Source organism: Schistocerca serialis, chromosome 4 (assembly GCF_023864345.2).
Source record: "Schistocerca serialis cubense isolate TAMUIC-IGC-003099 chromosome 4, iqSchSeri2.2, whole genome shotgun sequence".
NCBI lineage: Eukaryota > Metazoa > Arthropoda > Insecta > Orthoptera > Acrididae > Schistocerca > Schistocerca serialis.
Genome location: NC_064641.1, coordinates 867,550,945 through 867,569,606, shown reverse-complemented (window position 1 = coordinate 867,569,606; position 18,662 = coordinate 867,550,945).

Sequence of the window (18,662 nt, the reverse complement as noted above, 5' to 3'; positions counted from 1 at the left end):
AGATCCAGTGACTGTTAACAGAATATGGAATCGATGGGTTCAGGAAGGTAATACGGAACGCGGCGCTGGATGCCAACGGCCTCGTGTCACTAGCAATCGAGATGACAGGAATCTTATCCGCAAGGCTGTAACGGATCGTGCAGCCACGTCTCGGTCCCTGAGTCAGCAGATGGGGACGTTTGCAAGACAACAACCATCTGCACGAACAGTTCGACGACGTTTGCAGCAGCATGGACTATCAGTTCGGAGACCTTGGCTGCGGTTACCTTTGATGCTGCATCACAGACAGGAGCGCCTGCGATGGTGTACTCAACGGCGAACCTGGGTGCACGAATGGCAAAACGTCGTTTTTTCGGATGAATCCAGGCTCTGTTTACAGCATCATGATGGTCGCATCCGTGTTTGGCGACATCGCGGCGAACGGACATTGTAAGCTTGTATTCGTCATCGCCATACTGGCGTATCACACGGCGTGATGGTATGGGGTGCCTCTTGTTCGCATTGACGGCACTTTGAACAGTGGACGTTACATTTCAGATGTGTTACGACCTGTGGCTCTACTCTTCATTCGATCCCTGCAAAACCCTACATTTCAGCAGGATAATACACGACCGCATGTTGCAGGTCCTGTACGGGCCTTTCTGGATACAGAAAATGTTCGACTGCTGGGCTGGCCAGCACATTCTCCAGGTCTCTCACCAATTGAAAACGTCCGGTCAATGGTGACCGAGCAACTGGCTCGTCACAATACGCCAGTCACTACTCTTGATGAACTGTGGTATCGTGTTGAAGCTGCATGGGCAACTGTACCTTTACACCCCATCCAAGCTCTGTTTGACTCAATGCCCAGGCGTATCGAGGCCGCTATTACGAACAGAGGTGGTTGTTCTGGGTACTGATTTCTCAGGATCTATGCACTCAAATTGCTTGAAAATGTAATTACATGTCAATTCTAGTATAATATACTTGTGCAATGAATACCCGTTTATCATCTGCATTACTGCTTGGTGTAGCAATTTTTATGGCCAGTGGTGTATGATCAAAATATGAAAGAAATATATTTATTTTTGTGCTGTTTACATAATCCAAAACAAAAATGTAAATCTCAGGGCCGGTTTGACTGGGCGTGGTCACGACTCAGTTATTAAGGGGAAGGAGGAGGGAACGAATCGTTTCACCATTCTTCGCTATCGTTCGTGGTGTACTGCTGTCGGTGGCAGGCGCAGCGTCGGTTCAGCGCTCCGCCTCGGAGCTGTGCTGCGCGAGTCGGCTGCCCTCATCAGCAACCGCGGCTTTGCACCGTTCCCAGGTACGATCTTGGCGTTGTCTGCCCGTTGTCGGTTTCGTGCCCAAAGCTGTGTTTTCACGGCGTAGGAGGGTAGATCTTGGCGATGGGTGGAAGAGCGCCCATGTCCTCTTGCTTCCCCTGTGTCTCCACGACTCCCCCTTTTTCGCTTCTCATCCATCTCTCAGCTCAACTCCTCTTCGAAACATTTTTCCTTTCTGCGTTGTCATTGGCGGACGAAATTTTCAATGTATCCCTTATGACACACTTAAAACTTCCGGGCTGATAGGCCGTTGTCGAAGTATAAAACTCTCTTATGACGTTTCGTCTCCGACTTCGGGAGACATCCTCGGAGGTACAGCGGCAAACTGCGAAGAAAACTCGAGGAAGCGCTGATTATATAGGCAGTAGAGCGGGCGCCAGTGTCGATCACGTGGCGTCGGCTGTGAGATTGTCTCTGGCAATGCCAACATTCTCGATTGAAAGTAATCGATCCTCACGCTTTCTGTGCAACGCTGACATCCAAATTTTATCGAGTTTGACACCTTCGTCTTTCCTGTTCAAATTATTACGGTGTTTATTAATCTCGATAGCCTCTCTATACATGCGTGCATAACAATGCGAAGTTTTTGATACGACGCTCGTCTCGCTGAATTTTATTCCATGATCACCTTCCTGGTAAACATTTGGATGTCAGCGTGACGATCGATTACTTTCAATCGATAATGTTGGCATTACCAGAGACAATCTCATAGCCGACGCCACGTGATCGACAGTGGCGCCCTCTGTACTGCCCATATATAATCAGCGCTTCCTCGAAATCTCTTCGCAGTTTGCCGCTGTTCCTCCGAGGACGTCTCCCGCAGCCGGAAACGAAACGTCAGGGGAGAGTTTTATACTTGGACCACGGCCTATCAGCCCGGAAGTTTTAAGTGAAGACAATACCGGCCGTGAAAGCTTACATTGTATGATATCCCAATGACAGATCGCCGTTTCATCGCCACGCCTCTCCGTTCAGGGCGGAAATTTTTTCTATCTGGCGTGGGCTGTCATGTGCCTCGTGAATTGGCATCTATCCCACTGTTTCACATTCTTAAGATGTTTTCCTGTATTCTGAGGCTGTTGGGAGAGCAGCTACACAATACCTCTATATCCGCTCTCTCTGCGTGAGCCCTGGACAGACTCATGTTCGGGCTCCGCTCAAAATCTGCTGGCGTCCGTCATAGAAATGTCCTCACTGTCGAGAAAAAACATCTTCTTAAGAATGCTGGTTTCTTTCACACGCCTCCCTGTGCCTATTCCCCGCGCTTTTAGCACGCTGCTCCACGTACCCGTGGGGTGCTGGAATTGTCGGCATATATCTGCCTTCTAAGCCACGTAAAATGACTGCCGCCAGGCCAGAAGAACTCAGATGCTTTCGCGCGTACATTCTTGACGTTCTGTCCTAATGGCTGCAGATGTCCATCAGCTCTCGGCACTCTTCTCGTTGGCAGACGGGCCCTACGATTCGCAACCTCCTTGAGCGAGGCGAGGACGTCCGCCCCGGCTTCCCTCTGTGTCCTTGCAGAATGACTGCACCCGAGGGCTCGCCCCCACTGTGTCCGACTCGGCCACTTGCGGCGCGTTGGCGAAAGTGACCGCGATCGGACGTATTACACATTACACACCGATGATAAAAGATGTTGCCTTAGTTCCTTCACAGCCCAAGAGAGGGAACCATTGTCCTTCACACAATGTCCCTAAATCATAAGTTTACTTTTGAATTCTTGACTGAGATACACTAGAAGGGACATGATTGCAGCTTATGTGTCACGTTTTGAGGCTGTCTTTCTCTGTAGCTAACCCATAGGTCGGAAAATTAGTCATACCACGGCATCCAAATACGTATATGTGGAAATCAGAGTCGTTTGTACTAGAGTGGGTAACTCGCTATAAATTGGTTAAAAAGGCAGATAAAGTTGAAGACCGTGGCTCAGTCTACAAAATTACTCCAAAAATGGGAAAAATGTTTATTAACCTTTTTTCAGGAAATTCATTCTTCATATTGCGTCAAGCGCGAACAAAATTAAAGATAAAGGGTTACTATGTGACGTACGTAACTATTAGAAGTCAGAGCTCAAAACATTAAATATCGAGCTACGTTGAAGAAAGCTTTATTAAGTCGAAATCCCATCACGAAACGACTAGTGTGGACAAAGAAAAACTTGTACCGCGGTTGAGACAACGTAATTTTTACCGAAATGATAATTAAATCGAAACCCTTAGCTGCCGATAGGTGTTGCTGAAATACATCAATGGGGACAGCTGAAAATGTGTGCTCCGACCGGCACTCGAACCCAGAATCTCCTGCTTACATGGCAGCGCTCTATACATCCGAGCCACCGAGGGCACAGAGGATAGTGCGACTGCAGGGACTTATCCTTTGCACGCTTCCCGTGAAACCCACATTCCCGACTGTCCACAACCTACATTCGTAGTGTTCCTAATAGGTATTTGCCCATTCACTCATTACTCGCGCCAGAATAAGCTGACGATTCCCGTAAGAGTTCGGGCAAAGTATGCGCATTCACACAGAAGAAGGTCAATGGCCGGGTAACCTTTAACTATATATATAACTATATATAGCCTTTACCTATATATCTGTTCAGATACCATCTTCATTCTAGAGAAGCTGCACATCATCACTGGTATCTGTTCTTTCGGGAACAGACACCATCTTAATATTCATGTTATTTTTACCGACAAGTCTTCTCTGTGGAGCTATGTACGCACACATGGAGCCTAGTCAATGGCCCCAACACGTAGGTACAACGGACTCTCAAACTTTCCATGAAGGTGCATATCTGGGTGTGTTTCTCAAAACTGGCTTTCGGAAATTAGCACATGTTTACCGACAATTTAAGATATTACAAATTTATCAAATCTTATTGATGCTGGCTGCAAAACGTTGGCTCACCGACAAAAATAAAGATTGGATACTGCAGGAGGACAATGATTCTAGCGAAACATCACAGCAGGCTTTGCAGGTATTGGAAAAAGTAGAAAGGTGTTCAGGTACTAGATTGGCCCTAACAGTCGCCTAAGCTAACCCTGTTGAAAATATGTTGTGTCACATCAGAAAGAAGTTGCAAGGAAAATGATGTTCACTTTGAAAAGCTGTCAACGTAAATTCGACCCATTTGGACGTTTCTTGCACGTGATTACGCAGAAAATTTGGTTTCAGTCGAGTAGTTACCGACGGTGTGGGTAACTGGAAGTGTTATCAGATGTAATTTCTTTTTTTCTTTGGTTCATATGTGATGTATGTACACGTTTACGTTTGTTATCAAATATATTTTTGTACCGATTAACCCGGTAGATTGTTCCGTTTCAGCATTACGACAACGACTGCACTCTTTTCCGCATCTCTCGATACGCTTGTGACAGTTACTGAACTATATGAAATAAAATCGTCAGAACTTCTGAACGGTTTGTGTTAGGATTCACACTGCACGATTGGCCGCGGAGCATGATGAAAATTAGTAAGCGGGTACAGTTTGGTTTAGCGACGAATCCCACTTTCATTTGGACGGGTTCGTCAATAAGCAAAATTGGCCCATTTTGGGGACTGATAATCCGCTTTTTGCGATTTGTCTCTTCACCCTCAGCGGGTGACTGTGTGGTATGCAATGTCCAGTCACGGAATAATTCCTTGATGACACGGTACATGAAGGTTTCATCCCCATTATCCAAAGTGACCCTCATTTCGACAAGATGTGGTTCACGCAAGAAGGAGCTCTACGCAATCGAAGCAGGAGTGTGTTTGATGTCCTGGGGAAGCACTTTGGGGATCGCATTCTGGCTCTGGGGTACTCAGACGCCACTGACATGGGCCTCGATTGTCCACCATATTCTCCGGATCTGCTTACATGCAAACAAGGTGTACAGCAATAGCCCCAAAACCATTACTGAACTGAAAACAGCCATTCAGGAGGTCATCGAGAGTATCGATGTTCCGAAACTTCAGCGAGTCATGTAGAAATTCGCTATTCGTCTGCGCCATCCGTCGCCAATGATGGCAGGCATATCGAACATGTCATAGCATCAATCTGAATATCTGTAGTGACGTTTACGTGTTGAATAAAGAGTGTGCGAGCGGTAGTTTTTTTTCGAATAGTTCAATAATTCTCACGCTGTACCTTCCACTGCTACTTCTGCCACCTGCTATTTGTGAGTGGTTACTGAACTTGGACATGGAATATAGGTGGTGGTCGCATTAATGTTGTTGGACTTAGTGGCATGGAATGATAACAGATGTTCAAATGGTTCAAATGGCTCTGAGCACTATGGGACTCAACTGCTGTGGTCATAAGTCCCCTAGAACTTAGAACTACTTAAACCTAACTAACCTAAGGACAGCACACAACACCCAGCCATCACGAGGCAGAGAAAATCCCTGACCCCGCCGGGAATCGAACCCGGGAACCCGTGCGTGGGAAGCGAGAACGCTACCGCACGACCGATAACAGATGTATCAGAGAGAAGCTGACATTCTCTTTAACAGTTTTTTTTCTTTCTTTGAGTCATCAGTCTTCTGACTGTTCTGATGCGACCCACCGTGGTTTTCTTCCTGTGTCATCGTTTTCATTTCAGAGTAGCACTCTCAACCTTCGACCTTCATATCGATCTCGGATTCGAGTCCCGGTCGGGCTCACATTTTCAACTCTCTCCGTTCATATTTATCAACATTGTCAGTAGCTAAAGGCCTGGATTCATTATAATTTCATGATTAGATACAGGTGATCAGACAGGGTGCTTACGCACGTGTCACCTGTCAGAGTCGTATCTAGACATATCGGGGATCCCACACCACTCCATCTGCACACTCCCCACACCATTACGTTCATCAGCTTGAACAGTCCCCTGCTGACATGCAGGGTCCATGGATTCATGAGGCTGTCTCCATACTATACACGATTTGCTGGATGAATTCCAGTCTCTTTTTTCCTCTATAGTTTTTATCCTCTGCTGCTAACTCTAGTACTATGGAAGTTGTTCCCTCATGTCTTAATAGATGTGCTACCATCCTGTCCCTTGTTCCTGTCAATGTTTTCCATATACTCCTTTCCACGCCGATTCTGCGGTGAACTTCTTCGTTGCTTATGTTCAACACTCTTCTCAAATTAAGACTTTTATTTGACACTTGTAGACTTGCTTTGGCGAGGAATGTCCTTTTTGCCAGTGTTAGCGTGCTTCTTACGTTCTCCTTGCTCTGCCCGTCATCATTTGTCTGCTGCCGTAACTACATCTACCTCGTGATTACCAATTCTGCTGTTAAGTTTCTCGCTCTCCTCGTTTCTGCTCCTTCTCATTACTTTCGTCTTTCTTCAACTCACTCTCAATCCATGTTCTGTACTCACTTGACTGTTCATTCCATTTAACAAATCCTGTAATTCTTCCTCGCTTTCACCGAGGATAGCAATGTCATCATCGACTTTTACACACGGATATTCTTTCGCCTCGAATTTTAATTCCACTCTTGAATCTTTCTCTCATTCCCTTCATTGCTTTTTCTGTGCATAAACTGAACAGTAGGGGTAAAAGAGTACACACCTGCATTAAACCCATTTTAATCTAAGTATTTCGTTCTTGGTCTTCCAGTCTTGTCGTTCCCTCTTGAAATTTGTAAATAATGTATTTTACCTGTCTTTCCCTTTAGCTTACTCCTATTTTCCTCAGAATTTCGAACATCTTGCACCATTTTACATTGTCGAACGCTTTTGCACGTTGACAAATCCTATGAACGTACCTTGATTTTCCTTTAGCCTTGCTTCCATTATTGGGGCAACGGCCTTACCGCAGTGGATACACCGGTTCCCGAGGGATCACCGAAGTTAAGCGCTGTTGGGCGTGGCCGGCACTTGGATTGGTGACCATCCAGCCGCCATGCTCTGTTGCCATTTTTCGGGGTGCACTCAGCCTCGTGATGAGAACTGAGGAGCTACTCGACTGAATAGTAGCGACTTCGGTAAAAAATACCATCATAACGACCGGGAGAGCGGTGTGCTGACCCCACGCCCGTCCTATCCGCATCCTCCTCTGAGGATGACATGGCGGTCGGATGGTCCCGGTAGGCCACTCGTGGCCTGAAGACTGAGTGAGTGCTTGCTTCCATTATCAACTGTAACGTCAGAACTGTCTCCCTGGTATCTTTAGGTTTCGTAAAGCCAGTCTGATGGTCTTGTAACTCATTCTCAATTTTCTTTTCCATGCTTCAGTATATTATTCTCGTCAGCAACTTGGATGCATGAGCTATAAACCGGATTGTAAGGTAATTCTCACAGTTGTCGGCTCTTGCAGCGTTGGGAATTGTGTGAATGATGTTTCCCGAAAGGTAGATGGTATATCGCCTGTCTCATATATTCTACATACCAACGTATATAGTCGTTTGTTGTCTTTTCTCCCCATGGTTTCAGAAATTCTACCTTATTCGAACTTAAGTCTTTCAAAGCTCTTCTGATTTCTGAGTCTAGTACTGGAGCCCCCATCTCTTCCCTGTCTACTCATGTTCCTTCTTCTGTCTCTTTATCAGACATCTCGTCCCCCTTCTAGAGGCCTTGAATGTGTTCTTTCCACCCAGCTGCTCTCTCCTTTGCATTTAACGGCGGAGTTCCCATTGCATTCTTAATCTTACCACCATTGCTTTTAATTTCATCGAAGGGTGCTTTGACAATTTCATATGCTGAGTGAATCCTTGCGACAACCAATTCTTTTTCCATTTTTTCACACTTTTCATGAAGCCATTTCGCCTTAGCTTCCCTGCCCTTCCTATTTATTTCATTTCTAAGTGACTTGTATTTCTGTATTCCTGAATTTTCTTAAAAAAATTTTGTATTTCCTTCTCTCATCGATCAGTTGAAGTATTTCTTCTGCTACCCAAGGTTTTTCTGCAGTTACTTTTGTAACGTATTACTGTGTTTACAACGTTTCTCATCGATCCATACACGTTATCTCGCATTTCTAGCTGCTTCCCTCACACAAATAATGATAAAAATTCAGAAATTCTGGGTCGCCACCAGCCCAAGCCATTCCTAACCATTTAGAAAAAAACGAAGCTGGAAAATTATTAGGTTAATTACTTTAATAATTTAATTACAAGTACGCAAATTTCTTTAAGCAGCCAGATAAATAGCACTCCATGTCGTGCATAAAGCAACTTGATTAATACAGTATGGGGGTAAGATCGACACCAAAGAATTTATCTTTCACGTATATTATTTATTGTAACTAATTATTTGGTTGCACATCCTAACTAAACATAACTGGTGCCTGACTCGAAATATTTAAGTAAGAATTACGTGAGAATGAAACAGAGCACAAATTTAACTACAGCAAGAAGAAACAAAGAAGACGGGGAGGGGGGGGGGGGAGACAATTATACTATCATCTCCTGACTCAAACTGTTGTGCTGCTTTGTAGAAAGCGCACGAAAGAACAGATATTCTTGCAGAAATTGTAGCTCATTAAACAAGCAAACTGTTAAAATAAAGCCTATTGCGGTGCCGTGGTGGACCAGAGGGGTCATTGATTACCAATCACGTGGCACAAAATCGACACACAAAGACAAAAGCAATTTCCACAAAATATAAGATTAAAAATCATAAAAAAATAACTCGCTTCACACGCTTCAGTTAAGCTGAAGTTCTTAAGTATTTCACCAGTTAAACATAACGAAGTCCTAACTCATCCTGATTCCTCTCACCTGAAACCCCCCTTAAGAGCTACGATCCGTACTCACCAAGGGTTTACCGAAGAGTTCCCCTTTCTCTTTCGAGATTACCTAGCTCCCCGTGCAGCGGAAGCTACCAGAGGGGTAGCCCTCCGTCGCCAACCTCACACACAAAAACAGCCTTCGACAAAGCCCTCGACTAAGATGGGTAAACCTCTCTGTTCAGGTACTGGAAACCTAAGTTGGTCATCCTGTACTCTCCTTCGAACGAGAACCAACATCGTCTGCTCCCAGCAGACGTGGTCAGTTCAGCGATTCCCACAAACAAAACCGAAACCCACATTAAAACACACGTATAATAATCAATAGGCCTTATTTGAGTGCTCAGTCTTTCTGGAAGAGTTCATGAATTGAGCTAAAATCAGATAGTAAAGTGAATTCGACAAGCGACTTATGAAACGACTTCACAGAGACATTTCACCTTGTTGTATCTATGTATTTCAATACAGAGACATAATTTCCTAGCAAACCGCCTCCTGGACTGTTGTGTTCATTCCCCAGCACAGCGTACATTCTTGGCATCTGGCCTGCAAGGCACGACGACACAGCAGTAACTGTAGCGGCAGACCGGCGCCGTAAAGGTCATCGAGTGTCGCGCCGACTCGGGGAGCCACTTTGTAGACCAAAGGGCGACGGCACCACTGCGGCAAGTACTGCCCTCGTGGACGGACGATGCGCGGTTTTATCGACTGCTCATTACGTCGACTGAAGACACTCAGAATGTTGACACTAAGATCCATCTATGTCAATTGCGAGGGCTGTTCATAAAGTGAAGTCCGAATGGCTATTAAAATAGAAAAGAAAGAGAAAAGTTATATCCACTCTGTACTTTCTTCTTGATATTATTTCACCAGATAGTCTCTTCGTTTAATTCGCAGTATACGGTCGCGCATTGTTATGAAAGAGAATGGTGCCTCCACGTATCGTCCCGCTCCGCTTGTTTTGCACTGACCCTCTGAGATTCGTAAGAGTATCACAACAAATCTGTGATATGACACTATTCTCACGAGTAAGTCTCGAAGAAAAGGCTGTCGAAACTTCTAAGCAAACCGAAAGTACTGTTTTCAGTATTTGGCGGTTTGACACTGTCTGCTTACGTTTTTGGACTTTCGATGGGGAGTGTGTGCACACACTTTTGGGTTCTTGCTTAGTATCAGAGTTTACATACTGCTCGCATACCGCGCCCTAGTCACAATTTTGTTCATAAATTCCTCCTCTTCATGACAGTGCTGAAGGAATGTCGACACCGAACCCACTCTTTCTGTTTCGAGAACATCCGTTAGAGAGATTGGTATCCACTATGCACAGTACTTATCGTAACCTAACAATGTGAATGTTTTAAAGAGGAATATCGTTGAAAAATGGGACATATCTTCAGAGATTTAGAAAATTGTGGACTAACGTGTCGCACGCACAATTCCGTCGACATATTGCACAAGTTCGTCAGTCACATCTGAATGTCTTCCTCGACCTCTTTGATCATATCCCACAGAAAAAGGATACTTACAGCCGTAAATATTCCGAAAAATTTTATTAATTAAGCTACCAGTTTCGATGATTCATTACAGTCGTCTTATGGGCACAGTGAGGGAAACTAATAGGCAAATCCAAACACTGGCGCAGATACAATAGGTACCATATACGCTGAAAAGCCAAAGAAACTTGTACACCTACTCAATATCATGTAGAGCCCCCTGCCAGCACGCAGAAGTGTCGCAGCACGACGTGGTATGGACTCGACTAATTTCTGAAGTAATGCAGGAGGGAACTGACATCATGAATCCTGCAGGCCTATCCATAAATCAGTAAGACTACGAGGGGGTGGAGATCTCTTCTGAACAGCATGTTGCAAGGCATTCCAGAAAAACTCAATAATTTTCATGTCTGGTGATTTTCGAGGCCAGCGGAAGTGTTTGCACGCAGAAGAGCGTTTTTGGAGCTACTCTGTAGCAATTCTGGGCGTGTGGGCTGTCGCATTGTCCTGCTGAAATTGCGTAAGTCCGTCGCAATGCACAGTGGACATGACTAGATGCATATATGAAGATTGTATCTGTTCTTGCGGACATGTCCGAAAGAACAGATACCCTCTTCATATAGATAAGGCTGACGGGCCAGTGACCTTCTTCAGTGCGGATGCACTCACATTGGCCGAACCCTTACGGGAATCGGTAGATTGACTGCCGCGAGTAATGAGTATAGTGGCCAGGGGCACTACAAATGTAATGTGTGGACAATAAATTGGGAATGTAGTTCTCACGGGGAGCGTGACAGAAATACGTCCCTGCAGTCGCACTATCCTCCGCGCGTCAGATGCCTAGAGCGTCTGCCACGTAAGCAACTGACCCCGGGTGCGAGTCCCGGTCGGGCCCGCATTTTCAACTGTCCCCGTTCATATTTATCAACGTCTGTCAGCAGCTAAAGGTCTGCATTCATTGTAATTTCATGATTAGATACAGGTGATCAGACAGGATGCTTACGCAGGTGTCACCTGTCAGACTCGTATCCAGACATATCGGAAGTCCCACACCACTCCATCTGCACACGCCCCACACCTTTACCGAGCTTTCACGAGCTTGAACAGTCCCCTGCTGACATGCACTGTCCATGGATTCATGAGGTTGTCTCCGTATTGTTCACGTCCATCCGTTCGATACAATTTGAAACGAGACTCGTCTGGCCAGACAACATCATTCCAGTTATCAACAGTCTAATGTTGGGGTGGAACGGCCCAGGCGAACGGTAAGGCTTTGTGTCGTGCAGTCATCAAAGCTACACGAGTGGGCCTTCGGGTCCGAAGGGTTACACTTCTGCACATTGAACGAGTCTCTTCAGTCTTCGTTCGTCCCGTTTTTGCAGGATCTTTCTCCAGCCGCAGTGATGTCAGATATTTGATGTTTTACCGGAATCCTCATATCACAATATACTCGTGAAATGATAGTACCGGAAAATGCCCACTTTATCGCTACCTCGGAGATGCTGCGTCCCATTGATCGTGCGGCGACTATAACTTCACCTTCGAATTCACTTAAATCGTGATAACCTACCATTATAGTAGCAGTAACAAAACTGACAACTGCGCCAGACTCTTCTTGTCTTATATAGGCGTTGCTGACCGCAGCGCCGTATTCTGCCTGGTTACGTACCTCTGTATTTGATTACGCATGCCTATACCAGTTTCTTTGAGGCTTCAGTGTATATTGAACTGGATACCGTGGAATTTTTTCTTAAGAAACTAGATATCTTAGGAAACGGATGGCAGTTATAAGAGTCGAGGGACACGAAAGGGAAGTAGTTGTTGGGAAGGGAGTAAGACAGGGTTGTAGCCTCTCCCCAATGTTATTCAATCTGTATATTGAGCAAGCAGTAAAGGAAACAAAAGAAAAATTCGGAGTAGGTATTAAAATCCATGGAGAAGAAATAAAAACTTTGAGGTTCGCCGATGACATTGTAATTCTGTCAGAGACAGCAAAGGACTTGGAAGAACAGTTGAACGGAATGGACAGTGTCTTAAAAGGAGGATATAAGATGAACATCAACAAAAGCAAAACGAGGGTAATGGAATGTAGTCGAATTAAGTCGGGTGATGCTGAGGGTATTAGATTAGGAAATGAGACACTTAAAGTAGTAAAGGAGTTTTGCTATTTGGGGAGCAAAGTAACTGATGATGGTCGAAGTAGAGAGAATATAAAATGTAGACTGGAAATGGCAAGGAAGGCGTTTCTGAAGAAGAGAAATTTGTTAACATCGAGTATAGATTTAAGTGTCAGGAAGTCATTTCTGAAAGTATTTGTATGGAGTGTAGCTATGTACGGAAGTGAAACATGGACGATAAATAGTTTGGACAAGAAGAGAATAGAAGCTTTCGAAATGTGGTGCTACAGAAGAATGTTGAAGATTAGATGGGTAGAACACATAACTAATGAGGAAGTATTGAATAGGGTTGGGGAGAAGAGAAGTTTGTGGCACAACTTGACCAGAAGAAGGTATCGGTTGGTAGGGCATGTTCTGAGGCATCAAGAGATCACCAATTTAGTATTGGAGGGCAGCGTGGAGGGTAAAAATCGTAGAGGGAGACCAAGAGATGAATACACTACGCAGATTCAGAAGGATGTAGGTTGCAGTAGGTACTGGGAGATGAAGAAGCTTGCACAGGATAGAGTAGCATGGAGAGCTGCATCAAACCAGTCTCAGAACTGAAGACCACAACAACAACAACAACAACAACCGCGGAATCCCGTTTACTTGACGTGAACACTAAAAACGCACAACGGTAACTGCGTCGTCTGTTTGGAGTATACAGGTCGAGTAAATAGAAGTCTGCCAGGATGTTTACATACTATGTGGCTGTTTCCCCATCATGTAGAGGTTCCCCTGCCGCAGCAGAACACCGCGAGCAGTCCAGCATCAACAACAGCTTCGTTCAGTTTGCGTTCAGCACTACAGTAACATGCCACGTAGAGGCTACAACACTTCAGTAGAGTCAGGATAGTGAATTTACTTTCGGTAGGTCATACACAGTTAGTTGTTGCCAAGCGGTTACGTGCCACTATGGTGTGGAGAAAGTACATAGAGACGGAAAAAGTCAGTGACAGACCTTGCAGTGGTCGTCCTCGTAAGGAAACACCGACGCATGGTCGTTTCCTCCAATTGTCGGCTCGAAAACGCACAACATCAACTACCACATCAGCTACAACAAGGATTCGTATCTCAGACCAAACAATGCGTAGAAGATTGCATCAGGGTGGTTTTTATTCCAGAAGACCGATGAGAAGTTTTTCACTGAACCAACCTAATCGACACAATCTATGAACCTGGGCTCTTGTACATAAACATTGGACGACTGCCGAATGGAGCAATGTCGCGTTTGCTGACGAGACCAGGATTGGTTTGCGACCGGACACTAGGCGTGTTAGGGACTGGAGAAGCGCTAGAGGACGTCAGGAACGCCGATACACTCAGGACGTCCGTCCGTTTGGGTGGAAGTGTAATTTTCTGGGCGACAGTAGTGATGGGACGGCGAACCCGTCTAATTCCCATCTACCGCAAATTGACTGGGCCCCGATACCTCCAAGGGGTCCTGTAAAACGGTTGTAAGGTCCCATAGACGTAAAGTCGGTAACAACTTCATCCTCGTCGATGACAATGCTAGACCGCACCATACTCTAGCAGTGTCTCAGTACCTTCAAAGATGCAACTTCAACCGAATGCATTGGCCAGCACAGTCCTAAGACACGAATGTAATTGAGCATGCATGGGACTTGATGAAGGTGGCCATTGCACGGCGCCCAATTCCACCTGCCAATTTTTAGGACCTCACTGAAGCTGCCATTGAGTAGTGGGGCCCCAAGATAAACTTGGTCTCATCCAGAAGTCATCTGTGTGCGGGGAGGAGATGCTCACTACAAAAGCCTGATAATCATCATTGTGAGATAGATGTTTTACTGTTTTTGTTTTCAAGTGTTCACTTAGGAGAGAGCCTGTTTTGTTTTGTAATGATTTTTTGTAACTAACCAAATTCGCTCTTGTTTTCAGAACGCATTATGTTTATTTTGTTAATAAAGTATTGTACAAACCTCGATGGTCGTACTATAACAAGTCACTGTAGTAAACTCTACGATATTCCGAACTTTTGTTGAGGTGTGTTGTTCAACAAATACCACGCCATGATACGACGCCACGACCATTGATATACGTAAAAATACGTTTATCTTAAAACGAAGTGAAAATTATCCAGACTATAGTCATCCAGTGCATCTTAATGAGAGCACAAAGCGAATTACGACAAACTTTAAACATAATTTCAATTCTTTTATGTAATGGAATCCTACTTTTTTAACTGCGGACTGGTGGGATTTTGATTTTTAAAGGGTAACAAATGTGAAAACTTGAATCACACGAAGGAAACTGGTAAAACAAATATAAATATAAATATTGAATTGAAAAGAATCTGCTAGTTTAAAGCAGTTTCTTTTTGTAACCAATAGATGCTGTTAAGCTGCATTAAAAATACATTTAATTACACTAACATTTAGGGTTTGGTGAACAAAGGACCTCCCTTCTGAAGCAGCCGATTAATTATAGTTGTGTTGCTTGTAATCAATCTTTGATGCACAGAAGAGTAGAAGATTCAGTGCAATTATGCCACGACATGACAACCATAAATTAACACTGATGAGCAGAATATTTCCACCACCTGCTTAGTAGCTCCTTCGGAGCGCCATACAGCAGTGTTTCTACATGGCGTGGATCCGACAAACTTTGGTAAGTTTCCAAACTGAATTCAAGTCAGGAACGTCCGTACTTTATTAATATTATGCGATGATTTTATGGCTGCGTGTATCCGTCTCTACATGTAGTCCGCCAGTTCGTATAACCGGCTATGCTCTTCGACGAGTTGAGGTTGTGACAGAGAACGTTAAAGAAGGGTTCACATCAATTAATACGAAATTTCACAAATCTTAGCAGATCACACAGGAAAGACCATGAGAAAAAATGAACGTACAAGAGAGCATATGTAAGTCTTCTTGCCTTTACGATGTTGCTCATTTGATAGGTGCGATGGATAAGGACTTAAATAATTATTAATGTTGGTAAAATGTCGTCTTAAAGAAGCTTCACTTGTAAAAAGTCCGCTTTAAAAAAACTGAGTGGGTAGCCCTGACAAACAGAAATTGTAAGTGAGCCGCTTAGCAACTCAATTAATTTATTATTGGCAGGAGGGTACAATAGGTAATGATTGGTGAAAGAGCAACAAAAGTTTTAATGACGTTTCTTGCGCGGGTAACTGGTGTACCACTCTTTGAACTTTTGGTACCTTAAAGTGGAAACTTAATTCAGTGAATAACTTTTATTAATAAACCGAAAACATAAAATTAAAAAACTGGTGATGAAGAGCACATCGCACTAGCCACAATAACACAGTTTACATTTCAGATGTGCACAGGAAGAATGACATGTGATAGTCAATTTACACGCCCCAATTACGTGGGATAATTTGCTGAGACTACTATTTGTTTACTACTAAATGACACCGAAGTATATGAAACACATTGTTTCGGACCAACAAGGCTTACAAAATCTTCCTTCGTATCCTAACACAGCCCCACCTGAACCACTGTCACATGATTCGGTGTACGAAGAAGGTAGCATAAACCCACAATATTCAATCGTAATTTATATGGAATCAATAAGCAAAATAATTCCCTGTCATAATAAACAGTTATTCAAGCCAGTCTGGAAACATTCACTGGCATTACAACGCGAGTGAGCTGACGTATAGCCCCGTTATTCAGTTCACAAGAAACGTGACGTCACTTTAGGTAATGAAATCGGAATTTATATCGAATCAATAAGCAAAATACTTCCGCAATATTATAACTAGATAATGAAAGCAGTTGGGAAGTATTTACTGGCAATACAACTTGAGTGAGTTGACCTATGACCACGAGTTTCAACGCACAAAGAATGTGGCATCACTCCACTTAATTAGATCGGAATTTATATGAAATCAATAATCAAAAGACTTCCGCGGTATTATAAATAGTTAATGATAGCAATATGGAAGCATCTACTGGTCTTACGACATTAGTAAGCTGGCCTTTATCCATGTTGTTCAATGCAGCAGGAAAGTGACACATCTTCACTCATTTCAGTCGGACGTTATATGAAAGCAATCAACAAAAATCACTTCTGCGATATTATAAACAGATGGAATGATGGGAATAAGATACCTTAAATAATTATAAAGCAACTACGGACAATATGCCACACAAGTGAATAAGCTGAGTCGTACTCAGAAATCTATATACAAGTGACATACCAGCACCATACCCGAGCGCTGCAAACTAAAAGTGTCCTTAGACTGTTAGTGATCATGCTCCTCCCGTCTAGTGAATGTGCCTCGAGTTATTTTACCGTTACCTTTTTATTGGCAAATACGGCAGAAAAAGCTTTTTAGAGTTTCGCAATCTTCTCTTGTCAAAGTCTCGTGAGCGCGACAACAGAATCGAACTTACCCTACGTAGTTCAGTTTCAAAGTCGGCAGGATTACTACAAGTCGCTGAGAGAGGAACTCAGTTACAATTCCCAACCAGTATGATAGGGGAAGAAATAGGGGAACAAGCCTTCAAGTATATTAAATATTAGTCATTTTCAGGGGAAGCAAGTACTCAGTCTAGTGGAGAGTGAGGTGACAATTTCTCTCCGTCCCTCGCTGAGATAAAGACGGCATCGCCTAATATATGTTGGAAACGAAACGAACGGAGAGACTGCGTAATAACTTCATGTGGAATGAAATGTTTAAAACCATTGTTATATGACATAGCGAGCTTGTGAGAAACTAAGCCAGAGTCAAACGTTTCGAGTGCCAGCGTGATCCTAAATTACAGCTTTTATTATAGTTTTTATGAAATATTTACTTAGAAATTAAACTTAGAATGTAGTGCAACTAGAATTACGTTCAGTTGGTTATAATAACATTCTGTAGAGGTTTTCATGAGGCCACCTCTTTCACCTTCTGAATCATTCCTTCTTTTTTTTTAGAAATGTTAAAAGTATGTAATATTGATGTTAGATAGCTCTAGCTTTGGAATTACATTCATTTTATCATAAAAATATGTGGTGGAAATTTTTATGAAGATAGCTCCTTTAATTTTTGAATTATTTAATAATAGCCCACTTACATTCCAAAAACTATAAAAACGAGATAGATCAAATTACCTTAGTACATAAAAGGCTAAAATGCCAACAATGTAACTGGCATGAGTAAGAATGAAATTGTAGGATTCTCACTATCATGTTGTAGTTGAATAAAGGTACAGAAATTTGTAAATAAACAATTCAGGAGCCACTATTTACCCTCGCTTCCGTCTGAAAAATTCTGGAGATAAAAGTTTAAAAGTTATCTGGCTGAGAAATTTATACAATAGAAACATAGTAAAGGTTTGTTTAGGGAAAAATTGCAATTGTTGTAGGTTTTCCAATAACGAAAATACAAATATCGTAAAGCTATGTAAACGTGAATGTATTTGGATTAACCATTTAACTGGAGACCCCGTGATTCCCTTCTGATTTTCTGTTTCGTGTGGCACCCGCTACATTACAGAAAACCGCGTGTCAATAGTCTGAAATTAATCTCCACTTTCCTGGCGTCTAGTTAACTTTATGTAATTAGGAACAAAGAGTTGAAATCGCCTCTGAACTGTGTCGACTGCTGAATACGATAGGACAGGCCTTAATGATTTTTGAAACTAATTCCTGTGCCTGTGAAATTTTGTCAGAATATACTGTTGAGTTAAATGACAGTCGGATTTTATTTAGAGAGTTAGAACATCGTGTTTTCGTTTTGGCGAGCTTAATTCTGGGCCTATGGACTGAAGGCTATGAATAGTATGTTCTCCTTCGCTCTCTGGCGGTTCGCACAAATAGTTTTGAGGCCCTTGCAAAAGGCCTCGGCACCTAAAAAATTCCAAAAGACTACCAAACACGAAAAATGTTCAAAAACTAAAATTAACAAAGCATATGTAAAAATTACTCCCCAACCCACAATTTCTCCAAATTCATACATCTCCTTCGTCTTTTAGAGCCTGGGAGAGCTGAATGTGGCTCGAG